Here is a 16,627-nt window from a genome sequence, read left to right as displayed (position 1 = left end):
CCAGGGATACGTGTTATTTAGCTTCGAGCGGTAATGGCTCATTGGTCTCCAATCCTTGGAGTTAGGAGACCCAGACTACCAATATGTCCTAGGTAGTAGGTTAAAGTTCTTCTACAGAAGTTTATGATGCATCCTGTTGCTTTGGCCTTTGAGAGATTCTCTCGGTTGTTACACCACTCTTTTAGGATTTCAGTTTCAGTTAGATGCTCAGGTTAATAAAACATACAATATAATAAACTCCCAAGTGTTCTTTTCTGTTATGGTTGCCTTAACTTGCGAGTACCCGCGGGATAATTAAAGAGAAACTTAAATTAATAATTTATATTCTTGGTTCAAGTGAAAATTTACACATGAATATGCTTATAATGAACAATGTTTATTTATATGTCAGTAATGAATCATGATGATGATTTTTTATTATAACATGCAGTTAGCTAAGATATGAGCATGATTGTTTTTGTGAAATTTTCAATTAATAATGTCATGATATGTTATAGTTCAATAGTTGAAAATTCATAGTATCATATTTTCCTGTTACATTGAACTTATAGACAAGTATATTAATCCTGCTACTCAGACTGATTGTAGTCTGATTCAATTACTTTACCATTTTTAGGTGAAGAATAGAGGAACTTGAGCGGTTGCGGGATCGTAGGTCATTATACATAATTCTTGATGTTTTCGAGACATTTAGAAATAGATTAGTTAATTTCATTTCTGCTATTATAATGTTCGGAACAATTAGTTTACTATTGAATTTCAATGAAAATGGAATGGATTGTTTTGTTTTGGTTACCCTGTGACGTGTTCGAGATGCGAGATGCTTAACTTGGAATAAACTTAATACTTCTGCTGTGATAAAAAAAAAATCTCGAAATTTGGGTTAAATTTCGGGTCATTACAGATGTACTTGTATTGACTTGAAAAAGAATGGATGGTAACCCTTTTCTCTGTATTTTTAGCTTGGTCAAAGGGGAAAAAGGCTTTAACTGTTAAAATGTATATATATATATGTATATACATATGTATTTTTGTATATATATTTTTATCTCTTGTATATATTTTTTCTTTTTTCTTTTCTTATTTTTTTTCTTTAATCTTTTCTTTGTATCTTGGTCAACCAAGGGTTGACTAACCATTAGAGCTAGTCCGACGGCTAGAAATCTAGTAGTTGTACTAGCTCCAACTGCTATAATGGTTACTCCTTTGAGCCTATTTGTCTTATTTTCTTATGTATATGAAGGAGGTGAATCCCCTCATTTTTGTAATGCTTCTCAAGCATATTTGAACATCCAATAAAAGATTATTTTTATATTTGAGAGTCTTCTTTGTGTGTGTCCGTTGTGGGTTTTATGAGTGTGCCCTTTATAACCCACTTTTGTGCATGTCCATTTGGGATTGATAGTGATGGACATTTGTGTATTGAAGACTCTCATTTCATTACATGGTATCTGAGAGCTTGCGTAATTGTGTATTGCTTTTTGGTGATTGTCATTCAAGAGATCATGTGATCGTGTATTGCTCTCTTGGAGATTTACGCAGTCCCTTGGTTCATCCTACTCAGAGTTCGTGGTGATCACGTGATTATGTTCATTCTCTCTCGTTTTCTCACTTCTTTTTATCTCTCTCTCTCTCTCTATTTTACTTTTCTATTATCTTTTGTAATCATGGATGAAAAGGAAGGCGTCACCATCATGCCTTTAAAACTTAACTATACTAATTATGTAATGTGGTCTTCTATTATGCAACACCACATTTGAGGCAAGGGATTGTGGGGGTTAGTTGATGGATCCGATTCAGAACTTAAACTAATTCTCACCAAAGAGAGTAGAACTGAAGTGGTTCTTTTAGATGAAAAAATTAATGCTATATCTGAATATAAAAAATAATGGAAAGAGTGGAGAATGAGATATGCCAAGATAATGTCTTGGCTCATTAATAGTGTAGATGTTAAAAAATGCTCGGTCTTTCAAAATTTGAGTATTCCAATAATGCTTGAAAATACCTCAAAAAAATGAATTCCCTTAAGGATATTGCCCATCTATGCAATTTGCAAGACAATGGTCGTAAGGTAAGCAAACGTATTAGGGAATATTACAATGAATTATTCGAACTTTGAGAAGAGTTGACTATTCTTGAACCAAAATAGTATTGCCCTTAAGACATTGAGCTCTGACAAAGACAAATGGATATAAAGCATTTTTAGTAATTCATAAATGTGCTATGACTCAAATTTGAAACCACTAAGTTAACTCTTTTACATGAAGAAAAAGTTTTCTCTATTGTTGATACTATGGAAAAGTTAAGCATGAAAGAAAATAGGTTGAAGAAACACTCAACCAAGAATGAGTAAGAATCCATTTTGGCTGCCTCTAGGCCGAGTAACTACACTCGTACATATAAACCACTTCATTGGAAACAAAGCAATGAACATGATCACAAGCCTTATTGAAAACAAGGCAATGAATATGACAATAAAAAAAATTTATTTGTCATTTTGCCATTAACTGGGACATATTATGCTTGTCATAAGCTAAAAACAAGGGAAGACAATAAATTGGCTACGGTTGAAGCACCATAAAAGACTAAGGACAACTCACAAGATTCATCCATTGGAATTGCCAAGCTCTTCAACCTCTTCTTAGAGGATCATCTTCTACAACGAGAGTGGTAGCCTCTGTTAAGATTAACCCTCTAATATATATATATATATATATATATATATATATATATATATATATATATATATATATATATATATATATATATATATATATATATATATATATATATATATATATATATATATAAACCGGAATACCTATAAAGGGCATTCCAGTCTTTTCACATTGTAATAGGCATCAACCCATTAGGGGCTGACTGTATCCTTTTTTTATTTCTTTTTATTTTTTTGTTTTTTGTATATTGATGTGACCGTTGGGAGCAGCCCAACAGCTAGTTGGCTGCTCCCTTTTATAAATAGGGCTTTAAGCCCATGTACACTTCAATGCTTTTTAAAACATTTCATTCAATACAAGAATATTTGTTTGATCCTTGTGTGGGTAGTGCAGTTTGATTAAGTATTTTTTTTTATTGTTTGTGTTTTTGTAAGTCCATAAGTGACATTTATTCTCTTTTATGTTATTCCATTTCATGGTATCAAAGCTTTGGTGCTCTTGAGTTATTATTAATTCAAAAAAGCCAAGAGGAGGATCATGAGATTGGTGGAGCTTCAGTTCGTGGGATCATTGCATCGGAAAACACACTATCAAATAACTCCTCAACAAATCTTTGGTTATCTTCCTTTCTCTGTCTTTCTCTCTCATGGAGAATGAAAGAGAAGTGATTGTCTCCATTCACGTGTGACTCAATGATACTAACTATGTGATGCAGGCATCTATAGTGAAACACAAAATATGGGAAAATGGTCTATGGGGTTTGGCTGATGGTACCAAAAGAGAGCCTAAACTTTTACTTACTACGAATAAAAATGGAAAGGAAGTGGCTCTTCAAGGAAGAAATGTCTAAGACCATCATCGAATATGAGAAAAAATGAAAAGAGTGGAGGATGGGTCATTTCATGATAATTGGATGACTCATCAATAGTGTTGACATCAACAAGTGCTCTAGCTTAGCAAAATTTGACTTCGCTAGTGATGTATGAAAGTATCTTAAAAATATGCATAGTCTCAAGGATATTGCTCACATATGCAATGCACAAAATAAAGTGAGAACTATGACCAAAGGAGAGATGAGCATTAAGGAATATTACAATGTTCTTTCTCTTCTTTAGGATGAATTTGCTTTACTAGAGTCAAAATGGCATTGCCCAAAGAATGTAGAACTCCGTAAAAAATAAATTAGAACAGAGCATTTCTATCAATTTGTTAATGGGCTTATACCCGAATTTGAAGGGACCAAGTCGGCCCTTCTTCATAGAAGAGGTATACCTACCATAGTTGAAACTCTTGAAGAGTTAACTATAGAGGAAAATAGGTTAAAAAATCATCCGCTTCAAAAGATGAAGAATCCGTGCTTGCTATGTCAAAGCCCAAAAATCACACCATGAGTTATAAACATCCTCACTTTGTAAAAAATAATGAGAATGAAAGAAATTCCAATGACTGAAAGAAGTGAAAGTGATAAAAGAAGTGATCATGAATACAAAAAGGGTGACAAAATAATATGTTGCCGTTGCTATGAGCCCTTTTTGTCCCAAAAGAAGGAAAGAAGATCGAAGAAATAATAAAATGGTGGCTTCGGTCGGACCATCCTTTGAAAGAAATGGTGTAGACGACTCCAAATGCACCAGCTCATTATCTTTGGCACAACTTATGGAGGCACTACAACTAATGTTCAAAAATCAAGTTTCTTCCTTCCTGGGGGCGATCTAGTCCACAAGTGGTGACCCTGGTAAGACTTCCTGGATCCTTGAGTTCGGTGCTTCTTTCCATATGACTCCAAATGAGTACATATTATCCGAATGTCATACTAACCCAAATAATTCTTATGTTTCAACCGTCGATGAAACTTTCTTAAAAATTAAAAGTTCTGGGGTTTTTCAAAAACAACAATTTTTCTTTATACCAAATATTAGAGCTTATCCGTTTCTGAAATTGCGGATCATGGATGTAAAATTTTGTTTTCATCTAATGATTGTTTAATATAGGATCTCCAGTCCAGGAAGCCGATTGGGCTATATTATAGAAGTAGAGATCTTTATGTTATGGACAATCTTGAGTTATCAAAACATAACTTTTGTAATTTTGTAGAAAAGAAAGATATAGAAAATTGACACGAAAGACTGGGACATCCTAGTATCTCCAAATTACATTTGTTTTCATTTCTTGCAAGCTATAAAGAAAAATATTTTGTTTGTAAAAATTGCATTCTTGGTAAAATGAAATCTTTACTCTTTGGGCCTAAACATTTTATATTTAAAAATCCATTTGAGTTGGTACATTTGCATGTATGATGACTGTCTCTGGTTATATCCAAAGGAGGAGTATCTTATTATGTTGTGTTTGTGGATGATTATAGTAGATACTCTTGAATATATTTTATCATTCACAAATCTGAAGTATTTGATTGTTTTAAAAAATTTCATTGCTATATAAAGACTCAATTTAAAACCAATATTAAAATCTTTAGAACCGATTTCGGAAGAGAATTTGTGTCAAAATAATTAAAAAATTATCTTTACTTAAATGAGATTATTCATAAAAAATCTTGTCTTTATACTCCTAAACAAAATGGACTAGCTGAAAGGAAGCATAGACATTATTGAGACCACTAGAACACTTCTTATATCAAGAAATGTTCTAAAAATGTTTTGGGCCAAAGCCAATCTTACTGTGGTTTATTTGATAAATAGAATATTTTCAAAATACATTGAAAATATTTCTTCTATTGAAAAATTGTTTAAAACATCTCCCGATTATAAAAGGTCGAGAGTCTTTGGTTGTAAATGTTTTGTCGTTACCAACAAAAGCAACAAACTTTTCTCAAAGTAATTCTTTGTGTTTTTCTAGGCTATGCCGAAAATCGAAAGTGATATAGATGTTATGACACTGAAAGAAACAAATTCTATGTTTCAAGAAATGTTACTTTTCTTGAAAATAAAAATGAGTTTGGTAAAGAGAAAATCCAAAAATAATGTGACTATTCATTTTTTTTCGACCTTATCAATAAACATGAAAGATGTAATAACATTCATGATGTGCATGAGAGTGACAACGAGGACACTCATGATGCACATGGAAACGTGAATGAGGGTTTTGATGGTATAGACCTATCTTATAATGAAATTCAAACCTATACTCGATGTATCGAAGTGTTAAAATGTATCTCCCAAAATCGTTGATGTAAATATAAATATATATACTTATATAATTAGAGATACATATACATATAATATATATATGTATATGTATCTCTATTTATATAAATATATATATTTATATATATATTTTATTTTTACCTGATAAGGGTATTATTGTAATTTCCCCTCTTGCGCATATTCCATTTGGAATATGCTGTATTTTTCTTTCTTTTTATTTTTGTATTTTTTATTCTTTTTATTTTTTGCTTTTTCATAAAAGGCGCATTGGGGGTCCCCCAATAGAGTCGTTGGGGGCTCCCCAACGACTCCTTTGGGAGCCCCCTTGCACCTCCTCTTTCTTGTATAAATAGGGGTGTTCCCCCCTTGTTTTCCCTAAGCTTGAGAGTCTCAAGCATTTGGTTATTTCTATAAAATACATGCCATTGTGCATGTTTATTATTTTTACGCTTTTGCGTACTTTGTTCAAGTGTTGTGAGAGTGCCTTCATGCACATCTTTTCTATATTATTTATGCTCGTTTGCGTATTGTCTTTTCATAGACAATTTTACACGAAGACTATCCACCATGCGTGTTAGAAATATATTATCAAAATCAAGATATAGATTCTCCTAATATTAGAAAATCCATGAGAATTTCAAAGGCTCATAGTAGATTCGTATCCTATAATTCTTTTGAACCTAGGTATAGATCTTGTCTAATGGCTCTTATGAAGAACCAACATCTTACCATGATGCTAAAAATCATCAAGAATAGATTAAGGCAATGAATGATGAATTAGAAGCTTTAGAAAAGACAAACACGTGCAAACATTACTTAAATGAAGAAAAACTGTAGGACGTAGATGAGTCTATAAGATAAAAACTAAAAGTGATGAAACATTAGAAAAATATAAAGCTTAGTTAGTAGCCAAATGATACAATCAAGAATATGAGATAGACTATGATGAGACATTTGTTTCAGTTGCTCGAATGACCACTGTTAGAACCCTTATTTCTATAGCATCAATTTAAAAATAGTCAATCTTTCAAATGGATGTAAAAAATATTTTTTTGAATGGTAAGCTCAATGAGAAAGTTTATATGGATCCTCCACCAGGTTTAAGTTTAGCACATGAAAAAAAAAATTCGGTTACGAAAAGCATTGTATGGTTTAAAGCAAGTCACCAAGGCTTGGTACGATCGATTCAGTAGTGTGATGACACTTCACTTTAAATCTTGTTATACTGACACTGTATTATTTGTTAAGTCTTCTAATGCAGGAATGATAATATTAGTCCTTTACGTTGATGATATGATTATCGGAGGAGGTGACAAGCAGGGAATTAATCATATCAAAGATGTGCTCAAAGATAACTTTAATATGACAAATCTTGGTTTTTTACGATATTTTTTTGGAATAAAAGTGACTTACTCACCTCGTGGTTATTTTTTATTGCAGACTAAGTATGCAACAGAGATCATAGAACGGTCAAGACTCTCAGATGAAAAACGAGTTGATGCTCCAGAGGTGATAAATGAAAAAATGAAGAAAGATGATGGAGAACCTATGAAAGATCCAACTCCATATAGATAAATGATTGGAGCTTTGTTTTATCTCTCTATTACTCGTCCTGATATTTCTCATGCTCCCACTACAGTACATATGAGTACTCTAATAATAATTATTCGATATATTAAAAATTCTATTAATTATGGGTTATTTCTTTTATCATCTTCCTCGTTAGAAGTTATTGCATATTTTGATTCTGACTGGGAGGGGATGTAAATGATAGATGCTCAACCACTGGTTCTTGTGTTTTTGTAGGTAATTTTTTAATTTTATGGCGATGAAAGAATACGCAGAAGGTGTCTCTCTCTTCCATTGAAATAGAGTATCGTGTCATGGCAACAACTACGTCCGAGTTAATACGGTTGAGACAATAATTAGAGTATTTGGAAGTTTACATTGTAGAACCCTCAAGATTATGTTGTGACAATAAGAACGCGGTATACATTGCAAGTAATCATACATTCCATGAAGACCAAACACATTGACATGGATTGCCACCACGTTTATGAAGAATTTTTGACGAAGACCATCACATTACCTTATGTTCCATGTTTCACTTCCTACTTGGCAAATTCTCGATTGTTACATCATGAGTTTGGGGTGTTAAGATCATGGTTGACAGTTGAGGAAGCAGGAGCGGGAAGCGATACGGGAAGCGGGAAGCGAGGCACTTTCAAAAATTTATGAAGCGGGGAAGCGTGGGACCACTTAGGACCGATTCGGGAAGTGTCTCGGAAGCGACCTAGGAAGCGTCTCGGAAGCGAAGGGGAAGCGAAAAAAATAAAAAATACAAAAAATTGAAAAAACAGGGGAAGCGCGCTTCCCAAAAAGGGGGACGCTTCCCCTTTTAGCTAGGCGCTTCCGGTAACCCTGGTTAAGATTAGCCCTCTAATATATATATATATATATATATATATATATATATATATATATATATATATATATATATATATATATATATATATATATATATGTGTGTGTGTGTGTGTGTGTGTGTGTGTGTGTGTGTGAACCAGAATACCCATCAGCTGCATTCGGGTCTATTCAGATTGTAATAGGCATCAGCCCATTAGGGGCTGATTGTGTACTTTTTTTATTTCTTTTTATTTTTTATTTTTTATTTTTTATATATTGATGTGATGTGGGCAGCTCCAACTAGCTTATGAAAATGCTCCCAACAGTCACAACAGCCAGTTGGCCTACTCCGTTTTTGTCTCTTATGCTTTATAAATAGGGCTTTAAGCCCATGTACACTTCAATGCTTTTTAGAGCATTTCATTCAATACAAGAATATTTGTTTGACCCTTGTGTGGGTAGTGTGGCTTGATCAAGTATTTTTTTTATTGTTTGTGTTTTTGTAAGTCCATAAGTGACATTTATTTCCTTTTGTGTTATTCCATTACAGTCTCATCATTCTATAATCACGGTAAGCTTTTTTGGCTTCTTGATTCTGGTGCATTGTTTTATATGACCCCAAACATTGATATCTTATCTGAATATCATACTAGCTCAAGTATACTTAATGTTTTTATCGCCAATGGTACATTTATTAAAAATAAAAGAATAGAAAATTTTAAAAAATATTTTCAAAACTCAAAAAAGATCTCAATTCCAAAAATTATATATATTCTCAAATTGAATTTAAATCTTTTATATGTTTCTCAAATATCGGACCATGGTTGTGATGTCTCCTTATCATCAAATGGTTGTTGGGTGCAGGTTTGTTAGTCAGTGAAGCTGATTGGGTAAGGACATAGAGAAAGAAGCCTCTACTAGATGGATTTTTTGTCCAAAAATTAGATTTAGACTTATAACATAGAAGATTAAGACATCACATGTATCCAAAATTTCATATTTTTCAAATTTGAAAAACTTTGTAACATTGATGAATTTACTTGTGGTAATTGTATTCTTGGTAAAATGAAGAAATTTCTATTTTATGAAAGACTTTTGTCCTATGTCACATGGGTGCGGGTGCGGGGATGCGGCACTTCCAAAAAACCTGGGTGCGGGGGTGCGGCAGGGGCAAAAATGAAAAAAAAATTATATATATATATATATATATATATATATAATTTTAAAGTTTTAACAATTTAACATTTAACAATTAACATTGTCATAATAGCATTCATTATGCATGCAGTATTTCAACCTAAATATCAAATTATCAATCAAATAAGTAAAGCAATTACATAAATTTAACTAAATATCAATCAAATAAGTAAAGCATAAAAGAACTAAATTACATACCAAAGTATATCCTGATGAAGTAATGGATCTTAATAATTTTCTTCTTCATCATCAAATGCATCATTAAAAGGAATATTGGGCTCAACTAAATCCATGTTTGTTATGTTGAAATCATGCTCTCCCTCGAAGTCACACTCTTCTGGGTTTACATCCCAAAATTTGGATGTTCCTTGTCTGCGTTATAAACCCAATTTGAAAATGTTAAATACTATACAAGTATATTTAAATGAAAAACTAAGAAATAATCAAATAACTAAGAGAGCAAATTAGTACATATATTCATCATTGCTTCGCGAAAGTAATTGAAGATTTGAATGAACATATACTAAATCCTCTGCACACTTGCTGGTGAGTTTGTTTCTCTTCATGTTGTGGATTTGAGAATATGTGCTCCAATTTCTTTCACAACAAGATGAACTAACAGGCTACGATAACAATCTTAATGCAAGACGTTGGAGAAGAGGTGTTTCTGATCCAAATGTTGACCACCATGTGATAGAATCTATATTATCTTCTTCTCTCGCGAATAATGTCGGTCCATATAATCTCGAAGATGAAAATTTTTCAAACTCTTGTGTGACTTGATGTAGAAGATATGCTTCTGGAAAAAGTTTTGTCATACACATATTTCTATGTCTTGATAACTCTGGGTCTAAATTTGGAGGGACACGAACAATACTACCAGCTCGCCACTTATTTGCATAATATTTTGGATTAAGAGAATGTGTCATGCAATGCAAATGAGTGTTGCTCTTATCCCATCTTCTGACTAAAATTGAATGAATATGATTAAAAAAATCTGAATCATCCAATACAGGATTTTTTTCTTCATGCTTGAAAACTATAGCTTGTATTTTTTTAATCATATTATCCCCCATTTCATAAACTCTGTGAAGCATGGGCTCATCCTTATCAACTTCTCTTAACCTTTCCTAAATAGGTTGTGTAAATTGAAGGAAGTATATCACTCTATCCCAAAACTCATCATCAAGAATGAATTTTTTAATTTCTTGAGCCTTGATATCATCATCAGCACGATAAAATGTCCAATTTTCATCAGTCACCATGTTAATTAAAGCATTCTTCACTCTTTTAATCCTCTTCACCATCACAATGATGGACACAAAACGTGTTTCAGCGACCTTCAACAATTTCAAATCAGAATGCCTATTAAATATAGCATTAGCACGATGGTGGTTAACAACAAAATTCCTAATGCTTTTGACATTTTTTTCTAAATCTTCAATCCATGAACATAAAGCATATGCTTTTGAATTTTCTTCTTCTTTGGGGTTGCAAATGCTCTTTAGGGCTAGATTTAAGTTGTTTGCTACATAGGGAATCCAAAAAATATGAGGGTACTCACTCTCCAAACTCAACGCTGCACTTTTACAAACTGGAGCGTTGTCTGTAATGATTTGTACCACTTTCTGATCACCCACTTCTTTAATCACTTCTATAAACAATCCCTTCAAATACTCTGCATTTTTATATTCCCCAGATGCATCAACTGCTTTCAAGAATATTGGGCCACTAAGCGAACACGCAATGAAATTGATTAATGGACGCCTTTGAATATCTGTCCATCCATCAGACACAATAGAAACTCCATTTTGCTCCCATGAATATTTTTTAATATCCACCAACCTCTCCACGTTTGCCCTCTCTTTTGCAAGAAGTGTGGTTCATATTTTTTCTGAACTTGGAGGCACATAGACACTCAAATTATAATTTGCCAAGGATGTTACTAAATCCTTCCAATAAGGATTTCTAGCCGCATTAAATGGGTGTGAACCAGAATAAAATTACCTCCCAACTTTTATATCCAATTCTTCTCTTTCATATGTATTGAATGATGCTTGTATCGTTCCTCTACCTCCTACATTGACTTTTTTTTTTCAGCATCTTCTTGGTGGCTTCCAAATGGCACACTAACTGCACAAGAATCGGCCATTGCCTTTCTCTTCTCATATTCTTCTTGTATTGTCTTCGCATTGCCTCGTCAACTTTTCTGTATCTTCAACAAATGAGCCTTTACTTTTCTGTAAGACCCAACAAAATCTCTTTTGCAGAGCTTGCATCGAAATCTCTTGTTTCCATCACCTCTTCCAGTTTTTGCAAGTTTATCTACATGTACTCATAGTGGCCCCATATCATCAATCCCACTGCAACTATCAGCAAAACTAGCAACAGAACTCACATGTTGGGATGAGGATGACACAAGTCCTTTCCCTTTATTCGTCATTTTTCTTCTTAAAACACAAAAAAAAATACATTCAAAATTTTAAATCAATTATACACACTGACATTATCTTGATATAAAATCACCAATGAGGGGGGATCTGCCCCTCCCCTGCCAAAAACAGAGAGCAGGGACGGGGGCTCGACCCCTCTCCTGTCAAAAACAGAGGGAGCAAGGGGGGCTCAGTCCCTCCCCTGCTGACCCAACAAGAGAGTGAGAGGGGGGGTGGGGCTCGGCCCCTCCCCTGCCGAAAACAGAGGGAGCAGGGGGGGGGGCTCAACCCCTCCCCTACCGACCCAACAAGAGAGCGAGAGGGGGGTCTCAGCCCCTCCCCTGCCGAAAACAAAGGGAGCAGGGGGGGATCGGCCCCTCCCTTGCCGAAATCAGAGGGAGCAGGGGGGGCTCGACCTCTCCCCTGTCGACCCAACAAGAGAGCGAGAGGGGGGGGCTCGGCCCCTCCCCTACTGAAAACAAAGGGAGCAGGGGGGGGCTCAGCCCCTCCCCTGCCGACCCAACAAGAGAGCGAGAGGGGGGCTGGGCCCCTCCCCTACCGAAAACAAAGGCAGCAGGGGGGGCTCGACCCCTGCCCGGCCGACCCAACAAGAGCAAGAGAGGGCGCAAGGGGGGGGGGGCTCGGTCCCTCCCCTGCCGACCCAACAAGAGCAAGAGAGGGCGTAGGGGGGGGGGGGGCTCGGCCCCTCCCCTGCCGACCCAACGAGAGAAAGAGAGGTCGGGGGGGGGGGGCTCAACCCTTCCCTTGCCGACCCAACGAGAGCAAGAGAGGGTGCAGGGGGGCTCGACCCCTCTCCTGTCGACACAAGCAAAGAGCGAGAGGGACATACTTGCAACGAGGGAGAGGAAGAGCTTCGGAGGTGGCGTAGGGAGGAGAAGGCTGCGCAGGAGAGAAGTGATTTGGGCAAAAAAAAAATTTGCCCTAATCACTCCTTTTCATCGGTTTTTTTTAACGCCAGAAATGTGGACGAAAACGACCCTGGGTGTGTTGACCGCACCCAGGGTCGTGTTGACCGCACCTGGTGCCGCACCCACACCCGCGTCGAGTCGCGTCGACACGGGTGCGGCACCTGCTTTGCCGAGTCACTGTGACATAACTTTTGTCCCCTTGAGTTAATTCATTCGGATGTTTTGAATTCGACACCAATTATATCAAAATGTTGATATGCATATTATGTAATTTTTGTGGATGACTTCTCGATATACTCGGATCTACTTCTTTAAGCATAATTATTAAGTTTTCTTGCATTTTAAAAAAATTCATAACTTAGTTAAGAATACGTTTGGCAACAATAGCTCTATTTTTCATACCAACTTAGGGAAAATTTTTATCAAAAGAATTTAAAGAATATTTGATGTACTTACATGGTATTACACATCAAATATCTTGCCCACACACCACAACAAAATGGTCTTGCTGAAAGGAAACACATACATATTGTAGAAACTAAAGAACATTACTTATTGCTAGTCATGTGATAAGGAAACACATACAAATTGGTTTGGTGATAAGGTTGATGATTTTGCTTTCTTCCCATGCCACAAGTCTCTCATTTTTAGGCTCTGCCCCACATAATCCGAGTTTCTCCTGTATGCGACACATTGATCCCTCTTCACTCTTTCCCTTTGGCTGTGTTCTTGTTATCCTCTCTCTGATGCAGCATGAGGTTTGTCAGGTTCTTCATCAAGTTAAAAGCTTAGTGAACATGGTGTTATCTCAATCAAGCTTTCTGAGTTTCATTTATTGGCTTAGGTAGATTTGCTCAAACTTCTAATTTGGGAAATCAGATTTACTTAAACTGTAAAAGACCAAGGCTGCACCCACTAAATCATGTATAGCTTAACTAGGGTTTGAACTAGAATCGTAGCGAACGATTAATCTTGTTGTTGGAAATGTCTCCTTTTTTTCTCTCAATTACGCTATTTCTTGATTTTTGGAAGCATCATATCAAGATATGCAACTTATTTCAACTTAGCTACGCTTGAGTGATCCAATATATTTTCTTCTGTAATGCTGCTACTACCAAGGTCAGGGATCAACTTTAACATGAGGCTGATTGGAACTTGTTGCTTAATTTAGAGGTAATAGAAGTTATGATGATGTAGGATGTAGGATATTATTGTTATTTTTTTTAACTATATCACTTTAATTTATTTTTCTCTTTTCCTTTTGGCAGCATTATATCTGACAGGGGTGTCTATTATTGATGAGTTCTTTGGGCAATATTTGATAAGGAAGCTTATTGTGGTTCTTGGGAGGGCTTCTATCATAGTTTTCATTCTCTCTAGTCATTTTTGCAATTGCACCCACAATGGGTATGGTTGCAAACTACTCTACCAACTATTTATTAGATTCCTTCTGTTACAACTAGGAAAAACCACTGAATTTTCATGTTAAAACCATTTTTTTCAGGAATTGTTGGTATTGAAAAGAGCAGTACAATGATCAAGATCCATGAATACATAGGATTTTTGAGCTTATGTAGTAACCCGGAGGAGGAGCCACAACTTCATCTCCATGAATGCCATAGAGATTATATTTTCATTAATGCAGGACTTGTTCAATACGTGATTAACCCACCTGCCATCTCATAAGAAGCCTTTAGTAGTATGGTGTTTTATTCTGTATGGGTTTGTATGTGTCCGTATCCAATTGATTTTTCCCATTTTGTACTGCATGCAGGAATTGGTCAATATTTGACTGACCTCTTTGCTATCTTAGAAATAAGGTCCTTTGACTTTAGCAAGTTTTGTAATTATGATTTGCAGCTATTTTTCTTTATTACAAGCTTTGTTTTTGGATTGTTGAAATGTGTGATATGAAACAATTCATAAATCTTTGAGAAAAAATGTATTTGAGATGAAGCTCTAAACTGCTTTAGATAACCTCTTGTATATGGCAAATGCATCCTAAAATTTGATTGTGGTTCTGAAAACTCACATATATATATAGCATCTATTGTCTCATCAAAGAGGTTTGAGAGTACTTTATTCATAATGGGTATTCTTGGAGTGCGTCAAATGGGAGATGTTGCAATATAAAATGTGAAGCCTTCTAAGCATGCATCTTAGTTTGTTAGACTTCAAAGACTTACTTGCAAGCAAGGATTAAATACATTACCAACAGGAGCGCTGCTTGTCAGTTAGTGCACGTCACTGCAAAGACCTACTTGCAAGCAAGGATTAAATACATTACCAACAGGAGCGCTGCTTGTGAGTTAGTGCACGTCACCTGTGTTGGGATGTTGCGAGTTCTAATCCCAATGGTATATGATTGTGTTGGCCTAACCCCAGCTTTCTCTGTCGAAAAAGGTTTAAATACATTGAGTCCAACCTAATTGGTACGATCTAATCAGATTTGGGGTCGATGGCATCAACTAAAATTGAATCTGAATCCAACTGCCTTAAAAAAACGGATATTTTTACACGTGGATTTCGATTTGGATCTTAGTTGATTTCAAACTAGGATCCAAATGGGTAAGACATTACTTGTGCATGCATGAATAGGGATGGCAGTGGGGGGGGGGGGACAAGGTCTCCAACCCCCCCCCCCCCCCCCCCCGCCTTCATCCCCGTTTCATGTCCTCCATCCTCGGTTCAAAAGTGGTCGGGGCGGGGTGGGGAAAAGTGCACATCCATCCCCGCCTCCACCCCCAAACGGGGATGGATTTTAACCTTCGTTCCCGCCTCCATCCCCGTTTCATACCCTTCATCCCCGGTCCAAACGGGGTGAGGCGGGGCCCCGCTTTCCCCCGGTCAACTGCCATCCCTATGCATGAGGTGGTGTGATCAAATCTTGCCTCCATAAATTTTTTGCATAATATCAACTTGATTTGTTTGCAGCACTATTTGCCTATAAATTTTTTGAAATAAAATAACATAAAGAAAAAATTTATGGGCATTGGCTAAACTCTTCTAGTAATAGTTGCTATTGTTTTCCAAAGCTTAGACAGACTTGCTAACTTAGCATCAGTTGGGCAGATGATATATTATTAAGTGAAAAAAATTGAAAAACCTATGAGTTAACACATTGAACAGATCAATTTTGAAGGTCCATGTCTACCGTGACAACAACAAGCTCAAACCTGATAAATCTAAGCAGATCTAGAAACTACAATATGATGTCAAACGTAAAACAAGCCAAATATGACAACCATGGTTGCATTACTGAAAAATCTAATAAACATACGATTGATGCTTAATTTCAATGATTTGTAAACTAATATTACTACCTGTAAGCTAAATTACTAAATAAAATATTGCTTGTAAGTTACAAGCTATAAACCATAAAAGGTTGTCTTTCAACCAAGTAATAGCTTCATTGAAGCCACAATGTTTACATGAAGATTAGAACCAAAATGAATGAACTCCTGCAGTCTTTTTTCACAACCATTCACATGAAGCTTACATTTACCATAAATTAGATAAAAAAACTACATCCAAAATGAATGAAGCATCCTTTACGTTCAAATGTTTGCTTATATGCATTGAAAAGTTCAATTATGCTTATATACATAATCTCTCTTTAAAGTTCCTGCACAAATGCAAAAAGAAATTTCAATATTAAGATCACCTTTTGCCAAATTGTAACAGTTAAAATTTCTTTACTTGGTACATGTGGTCACTTAGAGTATACAAAAAATCTTCTCATTTTGTACAACACACAAAAAATTTATCCATGTAAAGCTCCCAAAATTTTACGTACACAACAATTAAAGAATCATAAATTTCTT

At 35.5% G+C, this 16,627-nt stretch overlaps 1 long non-coding RNA gene across 2 annotated transcripts in view; it reads left to right on the top strand.

Moving 5' to 3' along the window:
• LOC149848532 (uncharacterized) overlaps positions 1-14,699 on the top strand; it is a 32,915-nt gene extending 18,216 nt beyond the window's left edge. Inside the window, exons 2-4 of one of the 2 annotated variants that reach the window (XR_016430215.1) lie at positions 13,928-13,976; positions 14,072-14,210; positions 14,308-14,699. This is a non-coding gene — a long non-coding RNA (uncharacterized LOC149848532). The remainder of the gene's footprint in view (positions 1-13,927; positions 13,977-14,071; positions 14,211-14,307) is intronic. The other variant, XR_016430214.1, reaches the window with a different exon arrangement.
• The last annotated feature ends 1,928 nt before the right edge of the window (positions 14,700-16,627 follow it).

The sequence above is a fragment of the Nuphar pumila genome, chromosome 1 (genome assembly GCF_984573655.1).
Source record: "Nuphar pumila chromosome 1, dmNupPumi1.hap1.1, whole genome shotgun sequence".
Taxonomy (NCBI): domain Eukaryota; kingdom Viridiplantae; phylum Streptophyta; class Magnoliopsida; order Nymphaeales; family Nymphaeaceae; genus Nuphar; species Nuphar pumila.
Note: the sequence above shows the minus strand (reverse complement) of the source record. Positions and strands in the feature narration are given on the sequence as shown.